This window comes from Gorilla gorilla, chromosome 1 (genome assembly GCF_029281585.2).
Source record: "Gorilla gorilla gorilla isolate KB3781 chromosome 1, NHGRI_mGorGor1-v2.1_pri, whole genome shotgun sequence".
Classification (NCBI taxonomy): Eukaryota; Metazoa; Chordata; class Mammalia; order Primates; family Hominidae; genus Gorilla; species Gorilla gorilla.
Genome location: NC_073224.2, coordinates 126,400,368 through 126,411,218, shown reverse-complemented (window position 1 = coordinate 126,411,218; position 10,851 = coordinate 126,400,368).

Sequence of the window (10,851 nt, the reverse complement as noted above, 5' to 3'; positions counted from 1 at the left end):
ATTAGCCGGTTGTGGTGGCAGGCACCTGTAATCCCAGCTACTTGGGAGGCTGAGGCAGGAGAATCGCTGGAACCCGGGAGGCAGAAGTTGCAGTGAGCCAAGATCACACCACTGCACTCCAGCCTGGGAGACAGAGTGAGACTCCATTTAAAAAAAATTTTTTTTCTAATGGATATACAGTATAAAAACAAGCTAGCAGCCAACAAGATCACAAAGTGTGCAGGGGTGCAGGGATGGAGAGTAAAAGTCTAGTGTTTTTGTAAGCAATTGAAGTTAAATTTTTTTGTTGTTGTTGTTTTATTTTTGAGACGGAGTCTCACTCTGTCTCCCAGGCTGGAGTGCAGTGTTGCATCTCTGCTCACTGCAAGCTCCGCCTCCTGGGTTCACGCCATTCTCCTGCCTCAGCCTCCCAGGTAGCTGGGACTACAGGCACCTGCTACCATGCCCGACTAATTTTCTGTATTTTTTTAGTAGAGACAGGGTTTCACGGTGTTAGCCAGGATGGTCTCAATCTCCTGACCTCGTGATCCGCCTGCCTCAGCCTTCCAAAGTGCTGGGATTACAGGCGTGAGCCACTGCACCCAGCTGAAGTTAAGTTGTTATCAACTAAAAATAAGTTACAACTCCAAGCTAACCATAAAGAAAAGACCTATGGTTGGGCACAGTGGCTCACACCTGTAATCCCAGCACTTTGGGAGGCCAAGATGGGCAGATCACTTGAGGTCTGAGGTCAGGAGTTCAAGACCAGCCTTGCCAACATGGTGAAATCCTGTCTCTACTAAAAATACAAAAATTAGCCAGGCGTGGTGGCAGGCACTTATAATGCCAGTTACTTGGGAGGCTGAGGCAGGAGAATCACGTGAACTTGGGAGGTGGAAGTTGCAGCCAGCCGATATCACACCACTGCACTCAGCCTGGGTGACAGAGTAAGACTCCGTCTCAAAAAAAAAAAAAAAAAAAAAAAGAGAAGACAGTACAACCGATACCACAGAAACAAAAAGATGTATAAAGGACTATTATGAACAATTACATGCCAACAAACAGGAACAAACAGGATCACCTAGAGGAAATGGATAAATTTCTAGAAACATACAACCTACCAAAACTGAAGCAAAAAATAGAAAGCCTGAATAGACCAATAACAAATAAGGCAACTGAATCAGTACTCAAAAAATCTCCCAAAAAAGAAAGCCCAGAACCAGATGCCTTCATAGGTGAATTCTACCAAGCATTTTAAAAAGAATGAACACCTAATCTTTCTTAAACTCTTCTGAAAAACAGAAGAAAAGGGAACACTTCAGAAGTTATTCTGCAAGGCCAAAATCACCCTGATACGAAAACCAGACAAAGATACTCTGAGAAAAGAAAACCTCAGGCCAATATCCCTGATTAACTTAGATGTAAAAACCCTCAATGAAATACTAGCAAAACTAATTCAACAGCACATTATAAAAATTATACACCATAGGCCGGGCATGGTGGCTCACACCTGTAATCCCAGCACTTTGGGAGGCCGAGGTGGATGGATCACCTGAGGTCGGGAGATCAAGATCAGCCTGACCAACATGGAGAAATCCCGTCTCTACTAAAAATACAAAAATTAGCTGGGCATGTTGGCAGGTGCCTGTAATCCGAGCTACTCAGGAGGCTGAGGCAGGAGAATTGCTTGAACCTGGGAGGCAAAAGTTGCAGTGAGCTGAGATCGTGCCACTGCACTCCAGCCTGGGCAACAAGAGCAAAACTTCGTCTCAAAAAAAAAAAAAAATTATACACCCTGAGCAAGTGCAATTTGCTTATTTATTTGTTCATTTGTTTTATTATCCCTGGAATGCAAGTATGGTTCAACATATGAAAATCAATCAATGTGATGCAACATATTAGCTAAAGAAAAAATGTGATTATCTCAATAGATGCAGAAAAAACGTTTGGCAAAGTACAATATCTATTCATGACTCTCAACAAAAGAGGTACAGAAGAAACTTACCCTAAAATAATAAAGGCCATTATGAAAAGTCCACAGCTAATATCATAACCAATGGGGAAAAACTACAAGCTTTCCTTCTAAGATCTGGTACAAGGCAAGGATGCCCACTTTCACCTTCTTTTCAACATAGTACTAGAAGTCCTAGCCAGAGCAATGAGACAAGAAAAAGCCATCCAAACAAAAAAGAAGTAAACTTATCCTTCTTTGCAGATGGTGTGATCATGTACATAGAAAACACAAAAGACTCAATGAAAAAACTGTTAGAACTAATAAATGAATTCAGTAAATTTGCAGGGTATAAAAATCAACATAAAAAAATTAATCAGGCCAGGCGTGGTGGCTCATGCCCATAAGCCTAGCACTTTGGGAGGCCAGGTCAAGAGAATTGCTTGAGTCCAGGATTCAAGACCAGCCTGGGCAACATAAGGAGACCCCCATATCTACAAAAATTTTTTTAAATTAGTCGGGCATGGTGGCTCACGTCTGTAATCCCAGCACCTTGGGAGGCAGAGGCGGGCAGATCACTTGAGGTCAGGAGTTCGAGACCAGCCTGGCCAACATGGTGAAACCCCATCTCTACTAAATACAAAAGATTAACCTGGTACGGTGGTGCATGCCTGTAATCCCAGCTACTTGGGAGTCTGAGGCAGGAGAATTGCTTGAACCTGGGAGGCAGAGGTTGCAGTGAGTTGAGATTGTGCATTGCACTCCAGCCTGGGCAACAAGAGTGAAAACTCCATCTCAAAAAAAAAAAAAATTAAATTAGCCAGGCTAATTTAAACGGTGGTGCATGCCTGTGGTTCCAACTATTTGGGAGGCTGATGTGGGAGAATAGTTTGAACCCAAGAGGTCAAGGCTGCAGTGAGTCGTGATTGTGCTACTACACTCCAACCTGGATGACAGAACAAGACCCTGTGTCAAATAATAATAATAATAATCACATAAAAAATTTTGAGACAGAGCCTTGCTCTGTCACCCAGGCTGCAGTGCAGTTGTGTTATCATAGCTCACTGTAGTCTTAAACTTCTGGACTCAAGCAATCGTCCTGCCTCAGCCTACTGATAATCTGGGACTACAGGCACATGCCACCAGCCCCACTAATTTTATCTTTTTGTAGAGACAGGGTCTTGCTATGTTGCCCAGGCTAGTCTCAAACTCCTGGCCTCAAGCAATCCTCCTGCCTCAGCCTCCGAAAGCACTGGAATTACAGGCATGAGCCACCATGCCCAGCCCTAGTCACATTTCTAGACACAAACAGCAAACTAGTCAGAAAGAAAATTAAGGAAACAATCCCATTCCCATTAGCAACAAAAAGAATAAAATATTGAGGAATAAACTTAGCCAAAAAGACTTGTACACTAAAATTATAAAACATTGAAGGAAATTAAATAACATTATAGATAAATGAAAAAGACATCACATGTCCATAGATTGAAAAATATTGGTAAAATGTTCATACTACCCAAAGTGATCTACAGATTTAACGCCATCCCTATCAAAATCCCAATGGTATTCTTTACAGAAATAGACAATAGAATCCTAAAATTCACATGGGATGACAAAAGACCTAGAATGTCCAAAGCAATCTTGAGCAAGAACAAAGCTGGATTAATCACACTTCCTAATTTTGAAATGTATTATAGCCAGATACAGGGTAGTCCCAGCTACCTGGGAGTGGAGTCTGAGGCAGGAGGATGCTTCAGCCTAGGAGTTTGAGGCTGCAGTGTGCTATGACTGCACCTGTGAATAGCCACTGCACTCTAGCCTGGGCAACATAGATACACACACACACACACACACACACACACACACACACACACACACACACACACACACATTATAGTAATGAAAACAGTATGGTACTTGCATAAAAACAATATACAGAGCAAAGGAACAGAATAGAGCTCCCAGAAACAAATCCATGCATCTATAGTCAACTGATCTTCAACAAGGATGCCAATAACACACAATTGGAAAAGGATCATCTCCTTGATAAATAGTGTTGAAAAAACTGGATATACAAATGCAGAAGGATGAAATTGGATCCATGTCTCACACTATATACAAAAATCAACTCAAAAAGAATTAAAGATCTAAGTTTAAAAGCTAAAACCATAAAACTCCTAGAAGAAAACATAGGGGAACATTTTCTTGATATTGGTCTGGGAAATTTTTTTTTTTGATATGACACAAAAAGCACAAGCAACAGAAGCAAAAATAGACAAATGGGACTGCATCAAACTAAAAAGCTTCTGCACAGCAAAGGAAACAACAGAGAAAAAAGGCAGTCTAAGGAATGGGAGAAAATATTTTCAAACTATGTATCTGATAAGAGGTTAACATTTAAAATATATAAGGAACTCATACAACTGAATAACAAAAAAAAGAAAGAAAGAAAGAGAGAATAAATTTTAAAAATAAATAAATAACCCTATTTTAAAATGAGCAAAGGACCTGAATAGACATTTCTCAAAAGAAGGCATACAGATGGCCAATAAGTATATGAAATCATCAGAGAAATGCAAATCAAATGAAATGCCACCTCGCACCTGTTAGAATTAGTATAATCAAAAAGACAAAAGCCAGGTATGGTGGCTTGAGCTTATAATTTCAGCTATTCAGGAGACTGAGGTGGGAGGATCACTTGAGCCCTGGAGTTCAAGACCAACCTGGGCAACAAAGTGAGACTTTGTCTCCAAAAATTATATATATATAATTTTATATAATAATTTTAACAATTTTATATAATAATTTATATAAATTATATATATAATTTTGTATATATAATAATTTTGTCTCCAAAAATTTTATATATATATATACACATATATATAGAGAGAGAGAGAGAGAAGAGGGTCTCACTTGTCACCCAGGCTGGAGTTGGTGGTGCAGTCTCGGCTCACTGCAACCTCTACTTCCCAGGCTCAAATGATCCTCCTGCCTCAGCCTCCTGAGTGGCTAATTTGTTCTTGTTTTTGTTTTTGTAGGGACAGGGTTTCACTACATTGCCTAGACTGGTCTCAAACTCCTGGACTCAAGTGATTCATCTACCTGGGCCTCCCAAAGTGCTGGGATTACAGGTGTGAGCCACTGTGCCTGGCCCCCAAAATTTTTTAAATTTAAATTTAAATTTTTTAAATCACCAAACTCCATGCCTGGCATGTGCCTGTAGTCCTAGCTACTCAGAAGGCTGAGGTGGGAGGATTGCTTGAGACCAGGAGTTCAGGCTGCAACTCCAGCCTGGGTGACAGAGCAAGACTCCCTCTTGAAAAAAAAAAAAAAAGGTTTATTTCTTTATATTAGCAATGGAAGTAGAAATTAATAAATAATACTATTTATAATAGCATCAAAAATACTAAATGTAAAGATATCTGACAGGAGATGTGCAAGACTTATACACAAAAACTACAAGTCATTGCTAAGACAAATTGAAGTTCTAAATAAATGGAGAGATATACTGTGTTTATAAATCAGAAGACAATATGACTATGAATTCAGTTCTCTCCAAATAATTCATATATAGATTTAATGCAATCCCAGTGAAAATTCCAACAGGCTTTTTTGTAGAAATTGACAAGTTATCTCTAAAATTTGTATGGAAATGCAAAGGACCTAACATAACCAAAACAACTTTGAATAATAAAAACAAATTAGAAAATGTCACTATCTAACTTCAAAGCTTTTTATAAAGTTATAGTCATCAGGCCACGGGGCATGATGGCTCATGCCTGTAATCCCAGCACTTTGGGAGGCCAATGCTGGCAGATCACCTGAGGTCAGGAGTTTGAGACCAGCCTGCCCAACATGTCAAAACCCCGTGTCTACTAAAAATACAAAAATTAGCCAGGCATGGTGGCAGGTGCCTGTAATCCCAGGTACTCAGGAGGCTGAGGCATGAGGATTGCTTGAACCCAGGAGGCAGAGGTTGCAGTGAGCCAAGATTGTGCCACTGCACTCCAGCCTGGGCGACAAAGTGAGACTCTGTCTCAAAAAAAAAAAAAAAAAAAAAAAGTTATATTCATCAAGACTGTGTTTTATTGGAATAGAAATAAAGAACTATATCACCATATCAAACAGAATGAAGAGTCCAGAAACAGTCTCTCAAATATGTGCTTAGTTTATTTTTTGACAAAGGTGCAAATGCAATTCAATGGAGAAAGCGTAATCTTTTCAATAAATGGTGCTGAAACAACTGGATATCTATATGCAAAAACTAAGCTTTGATCCATACATCACACCATATACAAAAATTAACTAAAGATATATTTTCAACCTAAATGTAAAACCTAAAAAAACTGTAAAACTTCTAGAAGAAAACATAACAGAAAATCTTTGTAACCTTGGGTTAGGTAAAGATTTCTCTTAATATACCAAAAGCAGCCAGGCCCAGTAGCATGTGCCTCTAATCCCAGCTACTTTTTCTGAATTCGTTGACATGATCATATGGGATTTTTTGACTTGTTAATATGGTGAAATACATTGATTGATTTTCAAATATTAAACCATTTATGCATTCCTTCCATAAACCCAGTTGGTCATTTATGTATTATCTTTTTATATATTGTTGGGTTTGATTTGATAAAACCCCAGCCTACTGGAAGGCTGGGAGGATTGCTTGAGCCCAGGAGTTCAAGACCAGCCTGGGCAACATAATGAGTTTTTAACACACACACACACACACACACACACACACGTACCAGGCTGGGTGCTGTGGCTCATGCCTGTAATCCTAGCACTTTGGGAGGCCAAGGTAGGTGGATCCCTTGAGCTCAGGAGTTTGAGGCCAGCCTGGGCAACATAGCGAGACCCCATCTCTACAAAAAAATTTTTAATTAGTTGGGCATGGTGGTAAGTGCCTGTAGTCCTAGTTATTCAGGAGTCTGATGTGGGAGGTTGGCTTGAGCTTCGGAGGCAGTGGTTGCAATGAGCCAAGGTCACACCAGTTATTCAGGAGTCTGATGTGGGAGGTTGGCTTGAGCTTTGGAGGCAGTGGTTGCAATGAGCCAAGGTCACACCACTGCACTCCATCCTGGGCAACAGAGCCAGACCCTGTCTCAAAAACAAAACAAAACAAAAGAACATACCAAAGCACTACCCATAAAGAACCAATTGATAAATTGGACTTTATCAAAATTTAAAACTTCTGCTGTTCAAAAAACATTATTAAAAGAATGAAAAGACAAGCCATTAACTAGGAGAATATACTTTCAAATCACACATTTAATAAAAGACTTATATCCAGAACATATAAAGAACTTTCTAAAGTTAATAAGAAAAAAAACAACCCAATAAAAATAGGGGAAATATTTTACTAGAAACTTCAAAGAAGACATACAGTAGGCAAATGAAAAGATCATTAGTCATTAGGGAAATGTAAATTAAAACCACAATGAGATAGCAATACATACCTACTAGAAAGCCTAAAATTAAAAGAACTTTTTACATTATGTGTTGACGAGAATGTAGAGCAACTAGAACTGCAAATGGGAGTATAAATGATACAACAACTTTGGAACATATTTTGATAGTTTCTTTAGAAAACATACATTAACCTGCCACATGATTCAGTTATCCCATGCCTAGGTATTTACTCAAAAGAAATGAGGGTATATTCTATGCAAAGGTTGTAAAATAATGTTCATAACAGTTTTACATGTCAAAGCGAAAAACTTGTAATTACCCAAATAGCCATCAACAAGTGAATAGATAAGTAAACTGTGATATATCCATACAATGGAATACTATTCAACAATAAAAAGAATGCAGCTACATGAATGAATCTCAATTATGCTAGTGAAAGAAGACATTTAAAATCAATACACACTATATGATTCTGTTTATTTAAAATTCTATAAATGCAAGATAAGATACAGTAAATAAAAGATTCGTGGTTGCCTGGGGATTGGGGGAGGGAGCAAAGAGAACAGAAATGTGATTACAAAGGTGTGATATAATAAGAAATATATACAGATGCTTCTCAGTTTATGATAGCAGGGTTACCTCCTAATAAACCTATCATAAATTTAAAATACCATGTCAAAAATGTATTTAAGACACACCTAATCTGCTGAACATCTCATTGCTTAGTGTAGCCTACCTTAAATGTGCTCAGAACACATTAGCCTACAGTTGGACAAAATCATCTAACACAATCCCTATTTTATAATAAAGTGTTGAATATCTCATGTAATTTATTGAATACTAAAGTGAAAAATAGTATAAGTATTGAAGTAGTTTGTGGAAATAAGTAATTCAAAATCTAAGCTGGGCTGGGTGTGGTAGCTCACGCCTGTAATCCCAACACTTTGGGAGGCTGAGGTGGGTGTATTGCTTGAGGTCAGGAGTTCAAGACCAGCCTGGCCAACATGGCGAAACCTTGTCTCTACTAAAATTACAAAAATTAGCCGGGCATGGTGGCACATGCCTGTAATCCCAGCTATGTCAGGAGGCTGAGGCACAAGAATTGCTTGAACCCAGGAGACAGAGGTTGCAATGAGCCGAGATTGCGCCACTGCACTCCAGCCTGGGTGACACAGAGAGGCTCTGTCTCAAAAAAAAAAAAAAAAAAAAAAAAAAAAAAAATCTAAGCTGTTGGTAGACGACTCATATAAAAAATTTTTTAAAAACAAAATCTGGCCAGGCACGGTAGTTCACGCCCATAATCCCACCACTTTGAGAGGCCGAGGCGGGCAAATCACTTGAGCTCAGAAGTTTGAAGAGACCAGCCTGGCCAACATGGTGGAACTCCGTCTCTACCAAAAATAAAAAAATTAGCTGGGCAGGGTGGTGCACGCCTGTAATCCCAGCTACTCGGGAGGCTGAGGCTGGAGAATTATTTGAACTAGGGAGGTAGAAGTTGCAGTTAGCCGAGATCGCTCCACTGCATTCCAGCCTGGGTGACAGAGCAAGACTCTGTCTCAAACAAACAAACAAACAACGACAAAAAAACACGCACACACAAAAAAACTCTAAAATATTTTGAGCCTTAAGGGAACACGATTATGGCACCTGAGTCACATGACAGGCAGTCAAAACCTTTGTTTCTCTGATTAGATTGGCCTTCTTCCTTACCTGCCTTACGTGCCTTGTTTTGTAAATGTTGTAAATAACTAAAGAGTGTTTAGTGACGTTGCACTATGGAAGGGAAGACTCCTTCCTTCTTTATTTACTTACTGTATTTTTTTTTTTTTTTTGAGATAGAGTCTCGGTCTGTCGCCCATGCTGGCGTGCAGTGTCGCGATCTTGGCTCACTGCAAGCTCCACCACCCGGGTTCACACCATTCTCCTGCCTCAGCCTCCCGAGTAGCGGGGACTACAGGCGCTCGCCACCATGCCCGGCTAATTTTTTCTTTGTATTTTTAATAAAGACAGGGTTTCACCGTGTTAACCAGGATGGTCTCGATCTCCTGACCTCGTGATCTGCCTGCCTCGGCCTCCCAAGGTGCTGGGATTACAAGCATGAGCCACTGCGCCTGGCCCTTTATTTACCGTTTTTTTAGAGACAGGATTTTCCTATGTCACCCAGGCTGGTCTCCAACTTCTGGGCCTAAGCAATCCTCCCACCTAGGCCTCCCAAATGGGAATTCTCATTCACTGTTGTGAGAGTGTAAATTGCAGTGAAATTAAGCATCTGTGCATCCTAAAACCAAGCAATCCCAGATAAATTTGCACTCTTAAAGGTCAGGTATGAAGATGTTTGCGGAGGCATTTTTTGATATTTTTGATAGCATGGGTTCAAGGTACTTAGATGTTCACTGGGAGAACAGATAGCAAATTGTGGTGGCTATCACTACAGAATACAGTGCAACACTTTGAGGGAATGAACTATGCATATCTATATAGTAACAAGGCAAGGACAGATTTTTTTTTAACATGAGAGTGTAAAAAAAAGAAAAAGAAAAAAAAAGGCCAGGCACGGTGGCTCACACCTGTAATCCCAGCACTTTGGGAGGGCGAGGCGGGCAGATTACAAGAGGTCAGGAGTTCAAGACCAGCATGGCCAACATGGTGAAAGCCCATCTCTACTAAAAATACAAAAAAAAATTAGCCGGGCATGGTGGCAGGCACCTGTAATCCCAGCTACTCGGGAGGCTGAGGCAGGAGAATCACTTGAACCCAGGAGGTGGAGGCTGCAGTGAGCCGAGATCATGCCATTGCACTCCAGCCTGGGTGACAGAGGGAGACTTTGTCTCAAAAACAAACAAACAAACAAAAAACCCAAAGATGTCTAAAGTCCATTGCATTATTCCCAGCAATTCACTCCCTTCTACCTGTTGTCATAAAACTTGCAATGCCAATACTCGCAATGGATATATTTCCTCATCCCATTGTTGAGTTTAGTTATCATGTGTGGGAGCAGATGTGATACATGCCAATTCAAGCTGAAGTTTTAAGAAGCATCACAAATTCTGCCTATTTTTTTTTAACTATTCCTTTTGCAAGAAAATATAGCATGTCCCTCACCAGTATGTTCCTTCAGCCCAGATCCTAAAGTGAGAAGATGGAGGAAGAGAACTTCAGTCTCCACCCACAATTACTGGTTTTTAGGATTTTAAATTTTAGGATTTTTTTCTTACTGCTGCAAGTCTAATACAAGCTTCATGTCAGAATATCATTTATAAAAATTAAAAATTAGAAATACACATGCAAACAACATAAAAGAATACATATATATCCAAGTGCATATTTCAGTTACATTAGAGTGGATGCCTATTACCAGGGGAAGGAATAAGAGTGGGAAATGGGATACAGGAAATAAAGAAACAAACAAGAGAGACACCTCGCACAGGTTGATGATGATCATATGTTAAGAACTAAGCAGTAGCATTAACTCGACTCTCTGCATGTGCTGTACAAAAACAACAAAA